The sequence below is a fragment of the Argopecten irradians genome, chromosome 11, assembly GCF_041381155.1.
Source record: "Argopecten irradians isolate NY chromosome 11, Ai_NY, whole genome shotgun sequence".
Classification (NCBI taxonomy): Eukaryota; Metazoa; Mollusca; class Bivalvia; order Pectinida; family Pectinidae; genus Argopecten; species Argopecten irradians.
In genome coordinates, this window is record NC_091144.1 from 27,228,150 (window position 1) to 27,251,676 (window position 23,527).

At 36.5% G+C, this 23,527-nt stretch overlaps 1 protein-coding gene across 8 annotated transcripts in view; it reads left to right on the forward strand.

Moving 5' to 3' along the window:
• The first annotated feature begins 4,944 nt into the window (after positions 1-4,944).
• Positions 4,945-23,527, forward strand: part of LOC138335163 (uncharacterized) — a 45,674-nt gene continuing 27,091 nt past the window's right edge. Inside the window, exon 1 of one of the 8 annotated variants that reach the window (XM_069284125.1) lies at positions 4,945-5,053. The gene's annotated coding sequence lies outside the window, so the exon portion shown is untranslated. Of the gene's footprint in view, positions 5,176-5,209; positions 5,232-6,924; positions 7,011-7,102; positions 7,376-7,692; positions 8,008-20,526; positions 20,910-20,968; positions 21,380-23,527 lie in introns of those variants that run through there. The other 7 variants (XM_069284124.1, XM_069284126.1, XM_069284127.1 and 4 more) reach the window with 7 other exon arrangements.

Consider the following 23,527-nt stretch of genomic DNA (forward strand, 5'->3'; position numbering starts at 1 on the left):
TTTGGCGTAATAAGTATCTAGCCATAAAAATAGCTGAACCTCAAACTAATTGCAACAGAAGCAACTATGCATTTTTCTTACTCCCTGATATGTAGTAAATGATGTATTAAAATTCCCAAATAATCCCAAAAGGGGAAAATTGAAAAATATCAGCTTTTCTAAGAACCTATATAGCCTCGCAGATAAGCACTGTAGATTAAGGGGGTAGGGTAATAAAATTATTCTTTCTTGGAAAGTATTTATATGTACACAGTATATACTTGCAATATTACAATAAAGATAGATTAAACTTTGTTATGATATTTGTTTCTGTAAAAATCATTCTATTATGAAGGTCAAATAAAGGTCAAAACTGACGAATTGGTGAAAAAATGATGAAAAACCAGCAGTGCTTTCAGATTTACTCTCTTGTAGGTTTATAATGCATTTATATCACTTATAACATTTTCATCTTTGCACAAAATTAAAATAAATTCATACACACTACAAAATATAACCATGGCAACTATATAATGTCCCATTACATTGTTAGCTCGCTACTCAGAGCTTACAGAATCACTTTGGTGTCAGTGTCGGCGTCGGTGTTAGAAATCCCATGTTAAGGTTTTGGTTGTGTGTTGTAATATATACTGCTATTTTTAACAACTGACTTTAATTTCTACAATATACTTGGATTAAAATTGTTATGATAAGTATGGACAAGCATTTAAAGAAGGACAATGCTGGATTTGGAGAATTTCAAGAGGCCCAATTGGCCGAAGTAGGCAGGTTAAGGTTTTGGTGCAAGTGTTGTAATACTGTCATATGTCAGAACTGACATTTATTTCTGCAATAATTTTGGTTTATAATTGTGGTATATGGACAATGACTTAATTAAAGGGGGAAATGCTGGATTTTGATAATTTCAAAAGGCTCAATGGACCAAAAAGTTAAATTACATAATGACATTGCTATATTTTATACTTTGGCCAAAGGCATTTCTTTGATGAATGTAGTCTAATACCAAGGTTGTATCTTTCCCAGCCTTTCGCACATAAACTTCGAACATTCTTTGTGTTGTTATTGGTAATATAATTGACCTCAGTGGCGTGATAACTAAAATCACATAAAAATGAACATCGACTACAGAATATCTATTTATTAATTACCATATCCACCGTAATTAGCGCCCATTTTTACTCTTTTCACACTCATGGCACATTAATCTGTCACAGTAAACATACATACTCCTTCTTTCCTTTGATTACGCATTAGTACGTAATGATTCACATGTGGAAGACTCACAAGTTCATGGAATACGATGCCTGTAAGCATCACACAGTTGTACAGTGAACTGCGTTCAAGCGTCCGGAATTGCTTTTCGGATCGTTCAAACCACAAATCACATCGTTAAATTCATCGGATGATGGGGGCATTTATATTAACTTCAGCATTAAGGGAGTGGGCCGACTGGTTCACCCGTCAGTATAATGTCTTCGGCGGAATGCTTCAGTGATATAGCACTATAAAAAGGCCAAGACTTCTACTATACAACACGAATATACAACAGTCTCCCAAAGCTGCCACCACGCTCTTCATACACAAAACACACAGCATACATGGGAGGTCATCCCTACATGATCTTAGCTGTTAAGAGGATGTTAATTTAATCAAACAAACAAGCAAACAAACAAACAAACACACAAATCAATTCCTCCAGAAGAGGGGAGGGGGCGCCAATTACGGCGAATACAGCATGTATATAAAGAACTAAAATGATTAAGAAGCGTAACCTACATATGACGTCAAATTGTTTAAAATGTAATTAGCGGAGTGATGTGGCAGTATTGTCCTTGTATCAATAGCTTACCTTCAAATAATACAGCCTCATATATGCATGTATATTATGGTTTGTGTCATGGGGATTGGTTGTGGTCTACAACATTACGCTGACGTTGTATAAAGTGATATTCTAAAAAAAATAAGAACAGTTTATATTTTTGGCGGGAACCCACTGGTTACATTATACGTTAACTTCCATATGTACATGTGTGTAGAAAAGCGAAGTTCAATTTTCATCTATACTTTAAAATAAACTTTAATCAAATCTAATTACAATCAGACTTGGGACCAGAGGAAATAATTCGTTATAACAGAAATTTGATATAGAGTTTCTGAAACTATAAGTTAATTAAAGTCATAGGCCGATTGCAACCCGAATCAAACATAGTTATCAAGCTAACTCACAAATTCCGAAGTCAGCAACAATGTCTTCTTTGACAGATTTTCCATTATCGACAATTAATTGTACACTTGTTTGATCGTATTTGATTTTCTATAAATTAGTTCCCTTTTTAAACCCCAAGTTTCACTTTAAAACAAGGCTACATCCAACACTTTCTGGGAAAAAAATTGTTATAGAGCAAACATTTTCTTGAAGGGACCACGAAATCACTCCTATCAAAAGATAATTCGTTAGAAGGAAATCCGCTATATGTTTCTCAAAGAAGTATAAATAAAGAGGAGCCATAAACCCAAGATTTGAATTTACTTCGTAATAAATAAAAATGCGTATCAAGCAAATTCTTCTTAAGGAAGTTTTACTGTATATTGACTTTATTCATCACTGTGTGTATTTACTACTTATTCAGAGCTACATCTATATGCCCTTTGACATTAGTTTGTTAAAATATTTATTTCATTTGCTTGATATTGTTGTTTCTGTTATTAATAAGAAGGTGTAAAAGTCTATAACATGATGACTAGTTTTCACTGTAAAGTCATTTTTCAATATGTATCCATAAAGAACATGTAGAAGTTGATTATCATATACATGTATGTACATGTAGTTATAGATTAATTGGAAACATACATACATGTACATCCCCAACCCGGCAAGTTCACTTTTTAATTCTGCTTCTTCCAGTTTCATTTCTAAATATTTCCTCAAATATATAAATGCTCTGATTAGACATTGTTTTACCGTCTTTGTGAATTTGGTAACCGAACTCCGCTAAAAGAGTTTATACAAGTTTTACCATACAAATTAACATTTAATTGTTGTTTAAAGGAGCCCCATAGGTCCATTAAATATCGCAGATTTTAATAAAGCTTTATTAGAGCTTTATGCTCCGTTAACTTTAATGGACGTTTGTGCAACATCATATTTTCTGGAAATGACGTCATCAAGTTAATGACGGTTTAATGAAGGTTTAATCCTCGATTAACTTTTAATAGACCTTTAAACTTTGTTTGATTCACTTAACGTCCTATTAACAGCATTAAACAACTGGCCCCAGATAAATAAATACATGGAACTAACTGACCATTAGTATCTGTTATATGTAGAGCTATGACACGTATTAAGAAATAAAATGGCAATAAAGTAAAATAATTACAAAAATAAAAGAAAATAGTACATATAAAATACACAGTTAAAAACAAAAACAATAATGAGGTCACAAAAATCCAAACCACTCTTCGGAATAAGTATTAAATATTGAATTTTATCGGAAATACAAAATGTATGTGTAAAATGGAAATTTTGATTAATATCGCGCTAGTACAAACAGGCTTCCATACTTTTTTCGTCAATGAAATAGGGTTATCAAAACTGGCAAACTTTTAAAACTTAAATACATCGTAATGACAGAACCATTACTCATTAAAGATAAATGAAAGCATACACTGACAAAATATCAAAATTCAGATATGTTTTATTTAACATAAATACAATTCTGTCGTTGTCATTTTGTACTTCTGTCGGGTAAGTTACCGTCACCGATCGCTAACCATTTCAACACTTATAGACATCTGTGAAGTACATGGTACTATGTATAATATAACTTAAAATAATCATGAACTTAGCTCACACTATCATAAAACCTGCCAATGATGCACGATTGTCAATAATCAGCGCTTTTATTTATGTGAATTTTCCACTCATGCCAACATTGTAGCTCTTTTCCGCCTCCTTTGTGGAACTCTTCCGATCTACGGCGGCCCATACGGGACACATTTACCGGCGGTGTAGATGGCTTTATAAATAGGTAAAATTAACCACTTTCCCCTTATGGGATTTTTTGGGAATTTTTACCAGTTACTTATAGTCGAAATCTAAACACATTCCAACAAAAATAATTTCTGTTGCAATTAGTTTGACGTTGAAACCTAGTTTGACTGGACTAAGGTGTCTTCTTGATCATCTGTACTAGTAAGTTATAAACAAGGCATGTGAAGAAAGCCTCTACAGTAAATAAGAGTAATTTTTCTTCAAGTTGAATATGTTTCTGTCAATAATGTTATGTTTTGTAGCAAAGTGCTGAAGTATTTTTGTCTAAACCAAACCAAACAAAGTCTCAAACGAAGAGGAAGAAAAAAGTAATGAATGTTCGTACGTGATGACAACAAGATAAACTAATGAAACACTGTTTTATTGAAACAGAAACAACAACAAATGAACATGCTAGATATTTACCCAGCAGTGCAAGAACAGTATGAGTCCTCAATGCGCTTTTTGGCCAAACAAATACACAAATTGAGAAGATGTGGTTTTTCTCCTTTCCTCATACTGCGGTAACAACGAGCCCCAACGGTGATTTCAGATGCATTTTTTGACACTTTCATATTGTGAATATATCCTTCTTTAAAATAAATAGTGCCCTTGGTCAGACATTTTTCAGAAAATGAAACATTTGGAAAGTATTCCATACAAAAATCATCGGGAATTTCCGTAAAAGAAACAGTGTTTGAAACCGCGGCCGCCATCGTTTAAGTTGCCCGCGCGGTGTTTGTTTACATTCGTTGTCGGAGTATGTGGTCACGTGATTTCGGTTGCCACTTGGAGGCGTGGCCTGGAAGGGTGAATTCCTCTGACAGGAGTTGTCACTCCGGTATTACTCGCCAGTAATCCCACTGACATGAGCTATTACTCTATTACTCGCCAGTAATCCCACCGACAAAAGCTGTCACACCGATATTATTCGCCAGTAATCCCACTGACAGAAGCTGTCGAAACGTGATTACTCGCCAGTGATTCCACCAACAGGAGCATATCACTTTCCCGGGTTGCTGGGTAACGAAATTGTTTCTGTGGTAGCGGGTTTATATACTTTACTCGAATGTTATATGATTACATTGCTCGGAGTACCTCGGAAGTCCTCGTCGTACGTGACCTCATTCTCGTGTTGACATAAGGTAATGTTTACTAACAAACAGGTATACTTACATACATACAGGTGTGTATTGAACAGGTAAGATCAATACGTACACATCGTAAGTTTAGTTATAAAGTTTAAAGTACACCTACATTGTTTACCTGGATGAGTTACGATCACTGTCGTTATCTTACACTTGATCATGAGTTCGGCGTAACATCACAACAACTTACCATGACTATGCTGAGATTTTACATGATTTTTTAAAGAGATATCTTTCTTCGAATACTTGATTTCCGTATCTCTGTAATTATTCCCTCTTCTAAGACGTGATTCCGACATCCCTGTAATTATTACCTCTTTTAAGACCTGATGCCCATGTTCCTGTAATTATTCCCTCTTCTAAGACTTGATTCCCATGTCCCTGTGAGTATTCCCTCTTCTAAGAATTGATTCCCATGTTTCTGTAATTATTCCCTCTTCTAAGACTTTATTCCCATGTCTCTGTGATTATTCCCTCTTCTAAGAATTGATTCCCACGTCTTTATGAGTGTTCCCTCTTCTAAGACGTGATTCCCATGTTCCTAAGATTATTCCCTTTTCTAAGACTTGATGCCCATGTTCTTGCAATTACCTCTTCTAAGACTTGATTCCTATTTTCATGTAATCATTCCCTCTTTCAAGACTTGATTCCAATGTCCGTGTAATTATTCCCTTTTCTTAGACTTGATTCCCATGCTCCTGTGATTATTCCCTCTTCTATGAATTGATCTCCATGTCCCTGTACTGATTCCCTCTTCTAAGACTTGATTCCCATGTTCATGTACTTATCATCATTGAGTTAGGCTCAACCGTTCATACGTTTTCTGTGGAGATTGGTAACCATTTCAGCGTAGTCGTATCTTTTACTTTTTGTCAGTACGAATCTGAGTATGATATCATGATATCCCTACATGAATCTTCAAAGACCGGTTCCACGTGCTCATGTGACGTAATTGTGATACTCAGATTATATTACAATGTAGTTTTCATGTCCATGTGGAGTTTGTTCATTTCCCTGTGTTTATATTCATGCCCCTGTGTCTAGATCTTGTAACATTTGCTTCTTAGGTCCTTATGCCCCGTGCCCCTGTGACTTACGACTTACTTTTCGTGTCTATTGAATTATTACCGCAAAGCGAGTAAAAAATCTCTTCAGACATGAACTGTTCGACATGATAAAACTAACGGTGAAATCTCGCGTGACTCCGTAATCTAGGAATAAAGAGATGACTTATATTTTTCAGACGAATGACGTACGTATGCACATTTATATATCACAAAACATTCAGGAGACATCGACTTTTAAATTCTATTATTCGATTTCAGTTGAATTTTTGAAAACATTTTTTAAATAGGGACAAAGACAGGACATTGTGATGTCTGAATGGACACTTGGAGCTTTTTGTAAGACTCTCACTGACGCTGTGTCCCCAGTGGGACACCTTAATTGAATCCTAACTCGAAATTGTACGAGTATGGTTAGCTTAATCTGCAAACATGAAATCTAAACAGCGCTAGTTTTATACAATTCACTGACATAATTACAATTTTGGGAACTTATCAGAGAATTTCAATGGTGTGTACCAAGATAAAGAGTCTACATCGATCAGTTATGTTATAAATAAAAGGAAAATGTTTGTTTGATTTGCATTCGTCAAGCTGTTTAATTTTTCGGCGTGATTTGTCTTCGAAAGAGGGGCGTGTCCTGTTTGGGTCACAGGTGGTGCTTTGTGTCATGTATCAGTTGAAATTAACATAAATCTATTAAAATTCAAATCACTGTCGAGTCAAACCGATCCACAACGCACAGTTAATTATACTACACTCTGACAGGTAAGTATTTAATAAGTATATGTTTACCACTGGGTTCGATTTCCACCTATGGCTAGCATTGACTACTGTGCTCTATAATGTAATGTGAACTCCCCCTCAATGTTGTGATATGTTTCATTCAGGATATGATCGCGTTCCTCTTGGCTGGTTGTAACGTTCGGGATGGCATTATATACATAGATACCTTACACTAGTTACCTGTGTCCGCTATCTAAATGTAGCCATACCCAGCTCGATCTCTCGTGGACTTCGTAATTTTGTGAAAAACTTATCTGTAGCCTGGTCCTGTCCATGTATATAAACTTCATCTCGGTCACATGCTAGAATCCATGGGCGTCATATTGGGAGAAAAGTTGTCGGCGTAGGTGAGTAGATTCTAAACTTCTACATAACGTTACATGTGTATCGATGTTAAAACACCTATCAAGTCAACTGAATTTTGTGAATGTCAATTACATAGTTATACATACACGGTATAGTATACCTTGTAGACGGTGTATTGCTTAAATTTACGATCCGTTGACGACGTGTGTGAGCAAATTACCTGCGAGACGTGACGTAAATTGTATAGAGGTTGTTTAACACATATAGGATCTCATTCATGCGCATAAATGTGTAATTCATGTACTATAGATGTATTACATGTCACTTGTATACACTGTAAATGTGAGTGTGTACTTGTCAGTCCATCAGACAGGATCTAGCTAGTATCAATGATCTGTCGATTACATGCTAAATGCACACGTGCACGTGTTTTGTCAAAATATACAGCAGTGGGTATATACACATGTGTATTACCTATATACACATACACTAATTAGCCCGCGGGTCGGCGAGATTGTGCATTGTTGTGATGGGGAATGATGTTAAGATGTGTAATGTATGTTTCTAAGCTGTACCCCAGCCAGTGTGTATAACTGCAGACTTCGTACTTTAAACTTACATGGAATACACACAACGTTTAGAGGAACGCTGGATATATATTGATATCGTATAGGTAAGTAACAGAGTAGTGCTCATCTTCAAGTTCACTGTACTATGTAGCATAAAACGAGTCATCCTCGATACTCCAGGGGTTACTATCACTGACGATATTATCATATGACAATGATAATATCCCCTGGAGTATCGAGCATGATAACGAGTAAACATGAATTGTATGCTACGTTACGTGATAAACGATATACGATAAAATCCAATTGGAATATTAATTACTCATTATTCATTGTGTAGAATTTAGTTGATTACCATGTATGTCATAATATGTTTCCTGGTTCAAGACAATTTGACAGATGTTTTACACAACGCATCAGACTTTCCCCTAGCCCCGACACCAAACTTAGACAATTGAACAGATCTTTTTAGCGCATCACTTCCCCCCTTAGACCAGATATCGACAATTTGACAATGATTTAGCTTAAGCCCATCCGACTTTTCCCTAGCCCTGACATCAGACTTAGACAATTTGACAGCGATTTAGCCCATCCGACTTTTACCTTGCCCTGACGCTAGATTTAGACAATTTGACAATGATTTAGCCCATCCGACTTTCCTGTCCGCCCTGACACAGACTTAGACAATCTGACAGTAATTTAGCCCATCCGACTTTCCCCTAGACCTGAAACCGGATGTAGACATTTTGACGGATAAATACATTCGATTTCCCCCAGCTCCGAGACCAGTCTTATACGTTATGTGAGAAATTTAATGTAGCCTGGAAACATGACAAACGAATTTTTACAATAGATGAAATCCTGATCTCCGATAAGGATCGAACCCGGGACCTCTGGCTAACTAGTCTGACGCTCAATCGATCGAAAGGTTTAAAAATGTTTATATTCAATGGTATAACAATGGTAACGATCCCAAACAACTCTCCTTATTTATAATATCTTCAGGCACGTGCAAATGGATTAATATAGATGTTTACTCTATATTGATAGATAGATGCAAATGTGTATTTAGGTATATACAGTAGGACTTACAGGGGCTTAATTAGCCCCGAATTTCAGCTGACTCCAACACCAGATCTAAACATATCGACATCATAACATTACTGAGCAGATCGTCTACACGCGGTGTTTAGATCCGAAGAAACTTGGACCCAGATAGACGTTTTAGTATTCCGGATAAATATCCATAAATCAATAGTAGTTTTATAGCATCAAACAAAATAATACATCACGTATGTACATAACTTCATTAACATATAATAATTTGCGGAATCCAATTAAGACAATTAATTGTTATGCGACGAAATACATGGATCTAGTTGATGATTGAGACTACAACTACATGTTACTTTGGTATTTCATAAGTGTGAGTGATGTATTGATGACTTTGTTGTACCTCAACAACGTAGAAATCAGGAATACGTATATTAATCATGTTTACCTTATTAATGTTTACCTTATTATGATATACCAGAGTTACTCCCCTTTCGTTTCACTCCGCCAACAAAGGGAAGTAACTCTGATAGATCATAATGGGCCTCTATGGTATCCTATAGCACGTAATGCTTGATATCTCCCTCAAATGTAACCCACTCAGAACGCTTTGCAGCGATGATTTTCAATTTTCGAAACGGAATAATGAAATGATCGAAGAAAGAAAGGAAGAAAGAAAGAAAGAAAGAAAGACAAAGAAAGAAAGAAAGAAGATACATGGTAGCAGACTTGCCTTTCACCAATGCGGTCGGGGTTCGCCTATCTGTATTGATATATGGTCTGTAAGTTTACATACTACAATATGTAAATAAGTAGAAATAACTTCTTTTGTGAATAAATTGATCAGAATAAGATCAGGGTCTGAACTTCAAATGGACCGAAAACCGCAATTCCGTATCGGAACCGTGATGAAATTGAAACAATTTATCTTTATCGCCGACTAGTTTCCATTAAACGTTTTTAAAGTTCTGTGGCAGTGGGATTGAGAGAATCCAGTTGTCATTTTAACACTTAAGAGACAGCATTAATCAATACTGTTTTGTGGAGATTGATATCAGTATATGAAAGAAGAAGATGAAGATCCTGATCGCAATCGAATTGTCCTAATTTGGTACTCTGGGTCATCTCGGGGTCACCATTAAATGTTATTTAAAGCCGTTTTGTAGATGATAAATTGTTGTCTTCTGAAGGTCAGCTAAGAACTATCCAATACTATTGATTTATCTGACAAAGCTTTGGTAGAAATACTGGACTAAGAGTGTGACGAATTGATACATATATGTTGCTTATTTTTAATGCTAATGATGAAGGCTAATAAATAACAACTAATAAATAACACAATGACTTATCGCCGCTTTCATTTCAGTAGTTTTCGTTTGAACTCAATTGTTATGTTTTTTAAATCTTGACATTTTTTTCCTGCATTTTTAGATATAAAAGTTAGGCCCTTAGTGCCATTTACTGTTGATGGGCTGTAGAACTAAAACTAACAAATATTTCACCTCGTTTTCACATTAATGCTGAGATGCGAATTTTCTGTTTAAAGGTGCGTGCTACATTTCTCGTTTGTTTCATTACGGTACAGATTTTGTGTCACCCCCCCCCCCCCCCCCCCATTCCCAACAATTTGTTTATTTCATGTGGTTTAGGGGTCTGTGATAATTACTTCCGTTTTCCAATTTACTTATTTCCGGTGGGAAATATCCCCATTGGTTGAAATAGTAACTGTCCACAATGTAAACTAGACTGGCCACTAGTGTCTAGAATATTGGGAAAAAAAATCATTTAAATTTGGCTTGATTATTTTTGTCTCTGCTACCAGATATTTAAATAATTAAATTATCTATGTCTCTGTTACTACAAGTCTGATTCTAAGTTTCAAACTAAGGGGAGATAATCTAGTAAAGAACTCTGCTGAAAAAGTCTTATCAACGACTTATAGCCAGGTGGCCAGTCTAGCAATGCACGCATGTGTCTGCATTTCGGTTAGAAGATAACTGGATTTAATTATATGTTGACTTTTTAATAGAAAATTGAATATGTTGAATGGTTAGCTGGAAAGTCTTACTTAGTAACGCCTCAACAACAGCCAATCAGGGTCATTTAATGACGGACTGTGTGAATATATGTCTGTTTTGGAAGGCCGCGGTAAAATTATTATCCTTTCTATAGAGCTATCTCGTTGAAGCATGTCGCCAAAAACACCGAACAACACAATCCATCTGGTCCCTACAGGCAAACCAGTCGTCTCACTCACATTATGCTGTTTGTGTTCTAGGATTGGAAGTTTGGCAATACATACGTGTTTGAGTCTGGAGTTCTTGAATAATTGTTTATACATGTAAATTTGGATTATGTTGGCATTTAAGGGTCGCAGAAAGCTTGTCATTAAAGAGTATGAGTTCGGTAAATACATTGTACAATAACTTCCCTATTTGGATTTCAGCTTCGAAAGTTTATTAATTTTAGTAACCGTCCTCTCAGTAGAGATGAGTTAATCATGTTGTTATGCTGTTACGGTAAAAAGTTCGGCAATTACATTAACTTCTTGTGGATTGTTGACGTGTCGGAGTCAGAAGTTCGGTTGATATTCCCTGCTGAGAACCAATGTAGCCTAAAAGTTATTTTATTGACTTCAGAACACAATGATTATGCTGTATAGACCGACATAGACAAGTATACTACCACGCAACAGAGATGCACTTTGTGCAGATTCATACACTGAATAAACATAATTACTGGTGTGTGATAATGTTTGGCCTTTACTGAAATGTCAAACTGACGTAATACCATGCTATGGAGACTAACACAAGTCATTAATTTCGTAATTATCTAGCATTACGATAAATGCCAATTACCGAACTATTTTTCTGTCTATGTTGTGACTGGCTTCAAATGGACCGACATTTATGTATAATACACACAAACTCTCACAGTTCACGGTCCTGGGTTCAGACAACGACATTCTGAAAATTAATAACGACCGTTTATCATCATAGTGATACCTATCAAACGTGATGAACTTGGTGATCATTTCTTAATATTACGCCCGACATAGGGTTGGCTAATTAACTAAGATGTCGGTAGATCAGAAAGTGCATTACGTAACACCGACATATGTTTCTTACCCAAGGTTCGTTCCTATACTCGGGTCAAAATCAGATGGTTAGCAAATGGGAGTCTATCGAAAACCTGCAGAATATCCGGTCTGTATGTTAGAAAGAGTGATTATTTTTACCAAATAATAGTACGATATCGCAAAAGAAAAAAAAAGAAGTTCGTACTAACCCAGATATTTTGTATTGTAATAAGGGCATAATTTATAACTGAAATACGATGATTTAAGAGACACATTGTAATCACCCCAATTTACCCAGGTGAAATACAAATTCTTCTGTTCTCTTCAGAACTGTAGAAATCACAAGGATCTGAGAATTAGTTACAGATTTTATAATCATGGACCCACCAGACTGCCCTTAGACCATGTTTAGACGTTTTAGAGGTTTAGATAAAAAAAACACGATAAAAATCATACTCTACATGGTACTATATACGAGTTTTCGTATATAGTACCATGTAGAATATTGTTTTCATCGTTTTTATCGTTCTGTGACTATTTCTCAGACCCATGTGGTAGAAAGCTATGGGTAATTCTAACGTGATTGGACCGGTAAACGTCTCATAATCAGCCTGACTGGTGAATCTTTTCTCTGTCATGTTTTGAATTTGTTTCTGTACGAGTGTCTAGTATTATTTCCTGCACTTCATCGACTGTACATCTATATGAGCCTACCTTATGAAAGTTGCAAATGAAAGCTGTCTATTTATAATTTGGGTGTCTGACCAAAGTTTCTTATAAAGTGGATGTGATTTAGTTTTGTAAATCAGATGAGTAAACGTACCTTAATAAACTAGAGGTCGAAAACTCTCTATTAACTCATTCACCCATGCAAACACATGTAGGCTTCCGAGTCAAAGACTAGACCAGTCCATTATGACGTTTCAGGGGTGAATGAGTAAATGAGAAACAAAATGGATCGGAGCAGAATTCGACAAATCGTAACTACTCTCCGTTCTCAGTTTGATGCTAACGCGGCTATTGTGCGAGGAAATACTGCTCACTTTCAGCGTTTAACTATTATCGGAACGTCTCTTAGTTTAAGCCTAATCTTTACTATATATAGAACGGTGATTGTTCGGGGAAAGACTGCTCACTTCCGGCATTTAACTATCATTCAGAACGTTTCGTAACTTAGGATTTATTTTCACTACGATATAGGACGGTTATTGTGCGAGGAAAGACCGCTCACTTCCGGCGTTTACTTTCATTCGGGACGTCTCGTAGTTTAGAATTTGCCTGCACTATAATATCGCGAGTAATGAAGCAACTGATCTGGCATAGTTGCCTGCTGCTTCAGTTTTTATGTTAGTAACCTGATTCGTGAATACATCAAAAACTTATCACACAAATCCAATATGCAGATGATAGACCTAATCCCTCGCAAGGGTTTCATGACGAGCGCCGTCTGTCGGAATACTATTGTTAATATCACACTGGTTTAACGACCTAGCTTTAATATCCAGCCGCAATAACGAGAGAATTGGTTGAGTCGAGTTATCAGCATTGTTAATGTGATAAAATCCGCCATCGATTTACCACAACCGGACGGCGAGCTGAAATAATCGACTGTAAATCACGCGTAGACGAGAATTAAACGAGTGTTCCGACGAGAACAAGACAAAGATGTTTCGCCCCGGGTTCTAAGTTCTAAGCCACGGATGAAGTAAGCGCGTAGCTTGATTAAGCAATAAATTGTTTCAGCACTTGATTTAAAAAATAATGCTTGTGTAGACTTGAGAAGCGTTCAATGTAATTGTAAACGTTTTTTTTTTAATACACGTTGCCAATTAATACAAAGAGTTGTTTATTGCATGTTCCTGTGTAACAGGAGCGAGGCGAGTACACAGACTGCTATTGTTGATCAAACAACAACGATGCAGGCTTGTTCTACTTTTGGCTTCAACAAACTTTAACAGCTGGTGTTCTTACGAAGCAGGCATTCCAGATCTCTGGAATCGCTATGTAAATATCGATGTCTAGTTCATACTATTTGATGTGACTGAAATAAAACTATGATCGGACCAAGAACAGGCTTTTGTTTAGGTACATCTAACTGGTACGTTGTCTCGGCCTTTTTAGCTATAAAGAAAATCCATTGTTGTCTTTCATTCCTCCTTACAAAATTTACCAGATGCTGAAACTTCTTGAGTAGGTCAAACCGTCTGGTTTATGGGGCTTTTACAAGACTACGTGCACTAATCTTTCGTCTGAAGCAATTACCAAGCCACGATGATAATGCATTTTTGGAGTGTGTATTTTCCTAAAATACCATTGTTTCTAAAATCAGACATGCACACAGCTTGTTACGTTTACATTTTTTTTATCTTAGCGCTGATGTATCCTGATGCGCGTGCAGGCACATTGTGTCCATTTCTGTGGCATGCCGTTCTGTACAATGTCGTGACATGCGTATTCACGAGTGTTCATTGTTGAGTTGTTCTAGCAGCTACGTTTTTGAGATTCGCATACATTGTAATGATATGCGCATTTTTTTTTATAATGGACGCCGTAACCAATCGTAATGTCTGGGAGAAATTTCCGGCAGTCTTCGAGTAATGTTATTATATTTCCGAATATTGCCGGAAACTCCTAGATATTTCGATTGATGACGTGCATGTCAACTTTGATTAAGCATTATGTATGCATTGCTTTCACATGCGCATTTGTGTAACCATTACTCCTAAGTGCGTTCTGTGCTCGTTGTTTTGACATGCATCCTCCATTCTCCAGGGGTTACTATCACTGACGTTATATCCACCCCTGGAATATTTCATAGCAAAACTATAGGTAGCAGAAGACTTAGGTAATTTGGTCGCTTGATGTACATCAGATAAATACGGTATGCTGTGATTGACTGGCTTTGAAGTTGGGCATCGCTCTCTATAATCTTCAAAGGAAGTCTCTACAGACTTGTGATTGGCCAATTTTCCCCTCTGAACTGCCTCCAGTTTCAATATGAGATAGTCCAATGGTGATATTACGTCAGTGATAATAACTCCTGGAATATCAAGGATGTGTCTGTTGTGTTGTATGTACTTGATACTAAAAATAACAGGTTCGTTGGTTCATTTTTCTCTCTTTCTTTTTTTTCCCCTTTTATTTGTTTTATCTTTTCAGTAAGGATACAAAATGAGAAATAAAACATATTTATGTTATTTTAAGACGTCATTCCACTTTGTTTCGGTTATTTTGATAACCTCTTTTTGCACTACTGGTTTACAATTCGTTGAAAAAGGGCAGGTTTTCCGAGAAACTGTACAACTTTAACGTAGACTGGTTTATTCCAGTAACACAGAACATTCTACATACTTTATAGCAGACTAACCAAGTCACAACACCAACCGCATGAACATTAATGTCATAATATCGAGAGAGAAAAATCCGTGAAGGTTTAAATCGCTTGAACATTCTTTATATATACACTGTGTTAAATTAACACTTGGACCAGCCATTTATATACGGAAACCAACACGTTTGACTAGACACGCATAAGAAAGTGGAATCGAATTTGAAATTCAAATATTTATCGAGCGCTAATGTCAACACGGGTAACCCATCACTTTTAATCTGATGACCTTAACGGTGTCTAAATCCTTCTAAAGATATGTTGTAGCCATTCGAGGCTTCCTACCACTTATACATCATATAATATACAGTGTCGTTTTACATTACTAGAATGTTTTCTTTTAGATTTTACACGATAACGGACATATACCGTTGCCTACATTTTACGTACAGGTCGGGCGAAGGAGATTTTTCTAGACTTTCTAGACATTATCCAAATCATGGTGAATGGTACCACGAATATTTACGTACATGGCCTACTATGCTTTCCGGCTAAAGACGACACCATAATCTGTCTAGAAGCCTTTCGAGCTACCATATTGCAGCTATATGGATATTTGGTTGAATTTCCTTAAAGACAATTGCTATTCACGGCCTCTCGTGTAAAAAGTAATAACGTGGGGATTTTGGGAGACTGTGGTATGTTCGCATTGTGTCTTTTTGTGATAGCGAAACTCTTTCACATTGATAGTGTTTTATATTACTTTATTACAATGATGTGTAGTATCCAAAAAAGATGGGGATATCATATGTTTATTTGGTATTTATTATACCGATGCTGACCTTATTGAGAATGTTTTGGAATAATGTGTTGTGAACTGCATATAGAGGCTGTAGTGTTGAAGGTTCGGGTATCCGATAATTTCCATATTAAGGAAGAGAAAAATGTGTCGCGAGATCGATACCGCATTACTTTAGACAATCGCTATAGGAATTTGTTGAATTAAAATATATTTTATTGAAATAATACAAAAGGATTGGATACGAGTTATTACAACTCATTAATTAAATCATCTCTTTAAAACTTAATTGTACAATATGGGGACATTGCATGTACGTTTTGTACAAACATGATATCATTTAAGGGAATATTAGTATAAGAAATTTGCTGTGTGTCTGTCATTGTGTCTAAAACTGACTTCAAGGTCAGAGGAAAGTTGGGTTAAGATCAACCTGTAAAATACGATTAACAACTGGTCATTGTTATATATCTCACCTGTAAAACTCTCTGACTACCACCTGAGCGGGTAGCTTATCGTAAACAACAATATTGACGTTAAGGATAAATATGAATATTTGTTTTATAGATAGCTAAAGTGACAACAGATCTCGTGTCTGCAAAACTTTCTCCATATCAATTATATATTATATACCTATGTCCAAGTGTCATTTATGCTTAAAGATGCTCCACCGCTGACAAACGGCATTTTTTCTCTATCAAATACAGGAGCAGGCGATTAAGTATTTTTATTCGGTTACAAAAGTTACTTACTTTAAACCATTACCACCATTGAAAAGTTTGAGCTTCTCATTTCACTTCAAGATAAAAATATCAAAAATAATTTTTTGCATCCCGAAAAAATTCCGTGGCACTATATCCTATATGGAATGAAACACTGATTGCGCATGCACCAAAAGCAAAATAAATCATTTCATATTATTTTTTGTGTTAATTAGACATACATATACACGATTAAACACCAATTATAGTTCAAATGATGAGTATCGTTTATGGTCCATACCTATGTCCAAGTGTCATTTATGCTTATCAGAGCGCTCCTTCAAGGAGGGTATCACAGTCGCCATATCTTGAAGTATGTCATCATATTGATGCTAGTCTAGGGCCAGTAACAGTGGTCAATGATGACTTCCTGTGAACTTACTTCCTGGCCCCAAAGGGTAACTAAAATTAGCTCTGATGCATGAACTTTTGACCCGATCGTCATTCAAAACGACAGTTTCATTTTACCATTGCAGTTTAAATTTTGTAACAGCATATTCATGGTAAGTCTACAACACTTTTATTGAAACACTGAAATTCCTCAGTTAACAATAATTACTCGTTAACTCTTAGATAAATGAATAAATAGAACTTAAATAAAACAAAAGCAGTCAAAACCACCTGGATCAAACGGTGTTTCCAAATGTCTTACGGTGTTCCAATCTCCGCAGAAGCTTCGAACTTTTAATATTGATATTGATGAGTGCAGCCAACCAAGGAAATATATAATCGTACCGTGACCGGAAATTCCTCAGTTAGGAACTTTTGGCACTTTCCATAATGAGGAAATCGTTTGCGGAAAGTGTTGAAGGTTCGTGATTGGAAATTCAGTCGGAGTATACTGTCATTCAGAATTCCCCGGGGAATAGCGTATATCCGGAATAATACCTGATACGTTCAGAATGGGTATACTATACATCTATTATTGTAGAGAATTTCCGAAGGGTGAGCTGTCTGATCGCCCTCCCGTTGCTTGATTTAATGTATATTTTCTGTTAATGAGTGTTTAACCTGCTCTCGTAGCATTTATGACCTTTTGATCTACGTGTTGTATACTCATAGCACGTGCCAAGTGGGCGACTGGAATTAACCAGTCAGTGTTTAAGGCAAACATAAGTGAGGACTGCAAATACCAGATCAAATGTAATGAACTATTGAGGGATAACAAGAATTATGAGAGGTGCTTACTAGAAACAGATAATTACCAGAGAAAAACACAGGAATATGGAAAGTAGAACATGACAGGTAATATGAAATATGATTAACCTGAAATACCTCTCTAATTTATGCGGTGATAGTTCTTGCACTGTGGCGGTTTTAAACGTTTGTGTTAAACGATGCTGTGCGAAAATACTGTAAAAACATCTTCCACCTAAAAAATCATTTCTTGTGGTTATTCACAAAAACGGTTACTGCCGTTGTGAAAACAATGCTTTATTCCTTACGTCCTTAATGTAAAGATTATTATTCGCCTTTATAAATCACCCATTTGACAATTTAATGTTGTTGATTTTCCTCTTTCGGTGGCAACACGTATATAAAATAAATGTATACACTGAAAAAATAAATCCATGAATTTCTAAGAGCTGACTAAATATTATAGAATTATAAAAAAAAATCTGTACATGTTTACATTATGTTGTCAGAATAAATCTATGTAACTTTGTATATATAACATTGTTAAATGATTTCAGCTAGACTACTTCGAAATATAACTGCATACTGCAATGTTCAAATTCTAAAAAATGAGTTTTTCTACACTTTCATTTTATGTATCTGTAAGTTGCATTCGACCTGAAACATTTTTACCGAAGAAACCTCCAACGTGTCGACGTGTTAGACCTACAGCCAAGTTTGTTAATTGGATTTTAAGTGGCGTCAGTGACATGATTCCCACCCGGAAGTACAATTCCTTCGCGCAATCGCGTATCCATCATGGCGGCCTTGTACTGTCAGGAAAGTAACAACCGTAGGTACGTACGAAAAAATGGCTGACTCGGCATTTAGTCATTACGACGAGTAAATGTCTGTACACTCATAGTTGTGTTTATAACCTCTCTGCAATCGTAAAACATCTGCAGCTAAAAACAGCTCTCTTGTCACGCTTTCGTCAGAAGATTTTTTTTATAATATTCGAGACCTGCCAAAGCGTATTGTTTAAAAATAGCTTTTTGTCTTGGTCATGTAAGTGTTTGGCATTCATAGCACGTTTTATAGATGCGTACTTTGATAAACAAAACCTTGCATAATCTCGCGGTTTGGCGTCAACATACAAACAGGAGAACGTTCGGGAGATCACCGAGATAGTTCGACTGAGTCATTGCGGCCCCTAACAGGGAACCTCGCAAATTCGTAATGTTCGACGCACCCATCCCAGGATTCGACACTAAGCTAGCGCTCTCATCTTTTGCCATCATAACGCATTTTAGTCTATAATTTTCTGTGATCTTGTAATTACTATTAACATGTTGATACTCGTGGGCGGACAGGATATTAAATTTTGAATTTGATTTTTTGCATTTTTTCTTCAATTATACCCCGAAATGACTTACATGCATGTTAATTATAATTATTTAATTAATCGTAATACAAAACCATTTTAATTTGAAAAGGTGATTTACGGTTGTAATCAAAAGATGCCGAGACCACAAACAACACTTGAACAACATTTATTCGATTAAAGTTAACAGCTTCATGGGATCTCCAATTCTCAATATATGCCTATATGTACAGTACGTCAAGGACTCCGTATCGGACTCCGTACTTTACAGGGATTAGTTTTGTTGTGCGGTAGCAGTGACTCGAATGTCAATGTGTCATATCGGCCGGGATAGTGTCCCTATAATTAAGTGATAAAAGCACGGGTTAGTCACCCAGACTTGATCGACTTCACCTGTCCCCGATCCCACCACTTCCGGTATCTGGAACTGTCCTCGACCCCGTCACTTCCGGTATTTTGACCTGTCCTCGATCCCATCACCTCTGGTGTTATTATTTAGCAACCTCGCTGTCGTTGCTGGATCCCGTCACTTCCGGTATTTTGACCTGTCCTCGATCCCATCACCTCTGGTGTTATTATTTAGCAACCTCGCTGTCGTTGCTGGAGAGAAAGCTTTCAGAATAACTACCAACGGCAAAACCATCATTAAACGCTCAATAAATGTTTTCAAAGGTTACGTTCGCTTATCTGCAAGACAAACATGTTCTTTATAGAATGATTTTGCCAAGTGAATTTTATTGTGTGATTCAGTACCACCAATGTTTATCCGGAGTCATAAAAATTGCCCCCTAGTAGGTTTAACATTACAAACAGTTGGCGAGAACGCAACACGTGGTTTTAATGCCATCACCAGCCGTACTCAAAAAACTCTTCGTGACGTCACGTACCACAGATGGTTACGGTAATTTTTAACTCAATAAGAATGAGTTATGATTATAAGTGATGCAAGCCTTATATTTGATTTATATAAATATTTAGTGTGTATTCTATTTCTCTCTAGCATTTCAGCGTACGTTACCCAGGAAGCTGATATTGCTCCACTCGTGTATGCACAAACGTTCAATCAGTGCTGATAGGAGAGTTCGCCGCGGTTCGCTTGCAGTAGCGCATGTGGAGTCCCGTTGAGAAGGGTGTGCTTGGTCGGGCGGGACAAAAGTTTCACGGCTGCTCCGTGTGGTGTGTGTGGTTGGGATAATATTCCCGACAGGTTCAGTTCCGCTCTCTCTGTAGAGTACTATCCTCTGAGTACGTATATTCCTGAGGGACTCGGAATATCTGGTCTTATCGTTAATGCTCATCCACGGAATCGTACGAACATTCTTTTCTTATCAGTAGGATGGATATAGTGTCTTGGTTAAAAGTGAAAGCTCTGATAGCGGTCAGTGTCAAACTAAGAAAAGAGTAATGTGTGATTGTGGAGCCTAGACGACTCTACAGCTCAACGGACTAAAAGTGAAAAAAAGAAACAAACGGCAACAACTTGTAGGTAATTCGATTTGTCGTAACTTGTGGTCGCCACTAATTTTGAACTTCTTAATTTTTTTTTCGCATTTTATTTGAAATATCTTTTTTTCAATTATTTTTTATCAGAAAAGCATAACATTAATAACCACTACAGTTACACATTAAAGTTGGTTTTGTTTGCAATTTACTCCTGTACATGTCAAATCTGTAAAACGTCTGTCATATGACTCGGAAATCAATACCACTTGCACGTGCTGAGTGATTGACAGACGTCGTTTTGGAATGGCAGACTTCCGGTTTTTGATATCCTGGATGTTTACAGTTAAAACAAAAATGTGAAAATAACAAGGAATTGTTGTGAAAATTGAAACCGATAGAAGTTCTTTTAACACAAGAATTTGTTTTTCTCAGCTGATAAGCTCAACATAAAAAGAGATTGTGTTTTTCATCGAATTTCAAAAACGGAATTTCTTCTTTATCAAGGGGATTGCGGTAAGTTGAAAGAAAATTTGAAGTTGTCTGTCAAGGAATTCAAGTACGTTCCTTTACTTTATATACTGTAAACTACGATTTTTACTGACCATCTGTTGTATTTAATGTACCTATAGCTACTCTGATATCAATTTATTTTAGATGTACATCAGTTTATACTTCAAACGTTTCGTGATGTTTTAGAAATAGGTATTTTTCTGCCCACGTGCGTGTGTGGCTGCATGTTTATTTTGCTCTCGCTGATTGCAAGTGAGATGTACTTGATACAAGTAACACCATGCTTTTAGCCACAGACATAAAATAAAAAGTCCATCTCGTTCTCTGTAAGCTTGATGTCTGTGATTGCGAATGAAATCGATTTGAAAAGAATATTGTAGAGTTACCTCCCTTGCGAACAGATTTCCATTATGACGTCACTGATTTGTTAAAGCCATGTCACTTTCTCTAGAATTTCTTGCGGTCCCCTGAATGAGGGTGCGCAGTGGACACTGTGGGAGAGATTGGGGTGATGCATCCTCGATACTCCGGGGGTTCCGATCACTTACGATCTCTACACCCCTAGACTATATCATAGTAAAACTGGAGGCAACAGAACAGAACAGGTAATTTAGTCGTTTGATGAACATCGAAAAGAGCCATATAGCGGTATACTGTGGTTGGCTGTGTGGCTTTAATTTCGGATGTCGTTCTCTCTGCAGTCTTCAAAAGAAATCTTTGCATGCCTGTGATTGGTTCAGATGATTACCGCTGAGCTGCCTCCAAATTCCAGGGTGTAGAGATCGCGAGCCCTGGAGTATCGGGGATGGGGTGATGGTAACGACCAGCAAATGATAAGACATTAAGCATCTGAAATCGATGCTTGGCTCCCTCACATAAATATGTCAGATTGGCCAGCAGTGTCCAGAATAGTAGAATTATCAATAACATAAGGATGTTTGGAAATGGACTAAATGAATCTCCTATATAGCGGAATGTTAAGTTTCAACCAAATCAAATTAACGGAACGCTTCGCTGAATGAAACCCGCTATATCTTTGAAGCTAGCGGATGCTTTGGTATTACAATTTCATCCGTGATATAAGTTAGAGGAAATATTATACGAAAGCAAGGCTAAAATACATGTATGATATACTTATATTTACGCACCATGTGTTGATAATGTATGATATAAAATTTACCATAACAAATATTGATCAAAAATTTATCAACTTATATCAAATACCAGGTAAGTCTATATATAAATATATGAAAGTGATATGATTACAACATGCAAATGTATTCAAATGAGTTGTCTTCAAACGTAACTTTGTAATAAAACTTAATGAAGCAGATCAAATTCATAAAAGGTTCGAAAACAAACCCATGACACGTTGAGTTCGATTGAGAGAAATTTGTGATAGGCTTGGTATCCGAAATATTCTAAAAAGTTTCGTTGATTCATTCTCAGTTTCTCGTGCAATCTCTGTATGCGTGTGAAGTATGTGATATCATCACAGGTTAATACGTTCACATATAGACCGAAAGGTCTACAGATTTAATTGAATAGTGTAGTTATATATCATTAACACTGATATTCGCTGTGTGCTTTTAACACCACAAGAAACTGACTAATTCACAGTTCATCAAAATCAATTTAATATGACTATATAATGTCTGTCTTAACTTGGACATAATCAAATTATAGACTTCTATGACAAATGTGCAGTAATCGGTTAATTGTCAAATTATCTGCAAATGTGGAATTGCATAGAATATATAAGTCGATAGTAGAATGGTCGATAAATGTGCAAACGTAATCCAACTTAAGACAAATAATTTAAATATTTGTTTCTATAACTTCGATTTCTTTTCTAACCACTCTCGGTTACATTAGTTCAGACATATACCATGTGATACGAGAACTTTGTAAACCGTATTAAAAGCAACTCAGACTCGAATATCACAATAATTTTAAGTGCTACCATCTGGCGTAGGCACCTGCCTACCAATTAAGGCACATCTGATATCATTATATTTAGTACCACTCAATAGTCTCTCTCGGGTACCGCTCTCCCGTCGCCATCCCGTCCCCCGGATACCACACTCCGTACAGCATAACAACCCGTCAGTGTCCCGACCCCTGGGTACCACTCTCCGTACAACATAACCA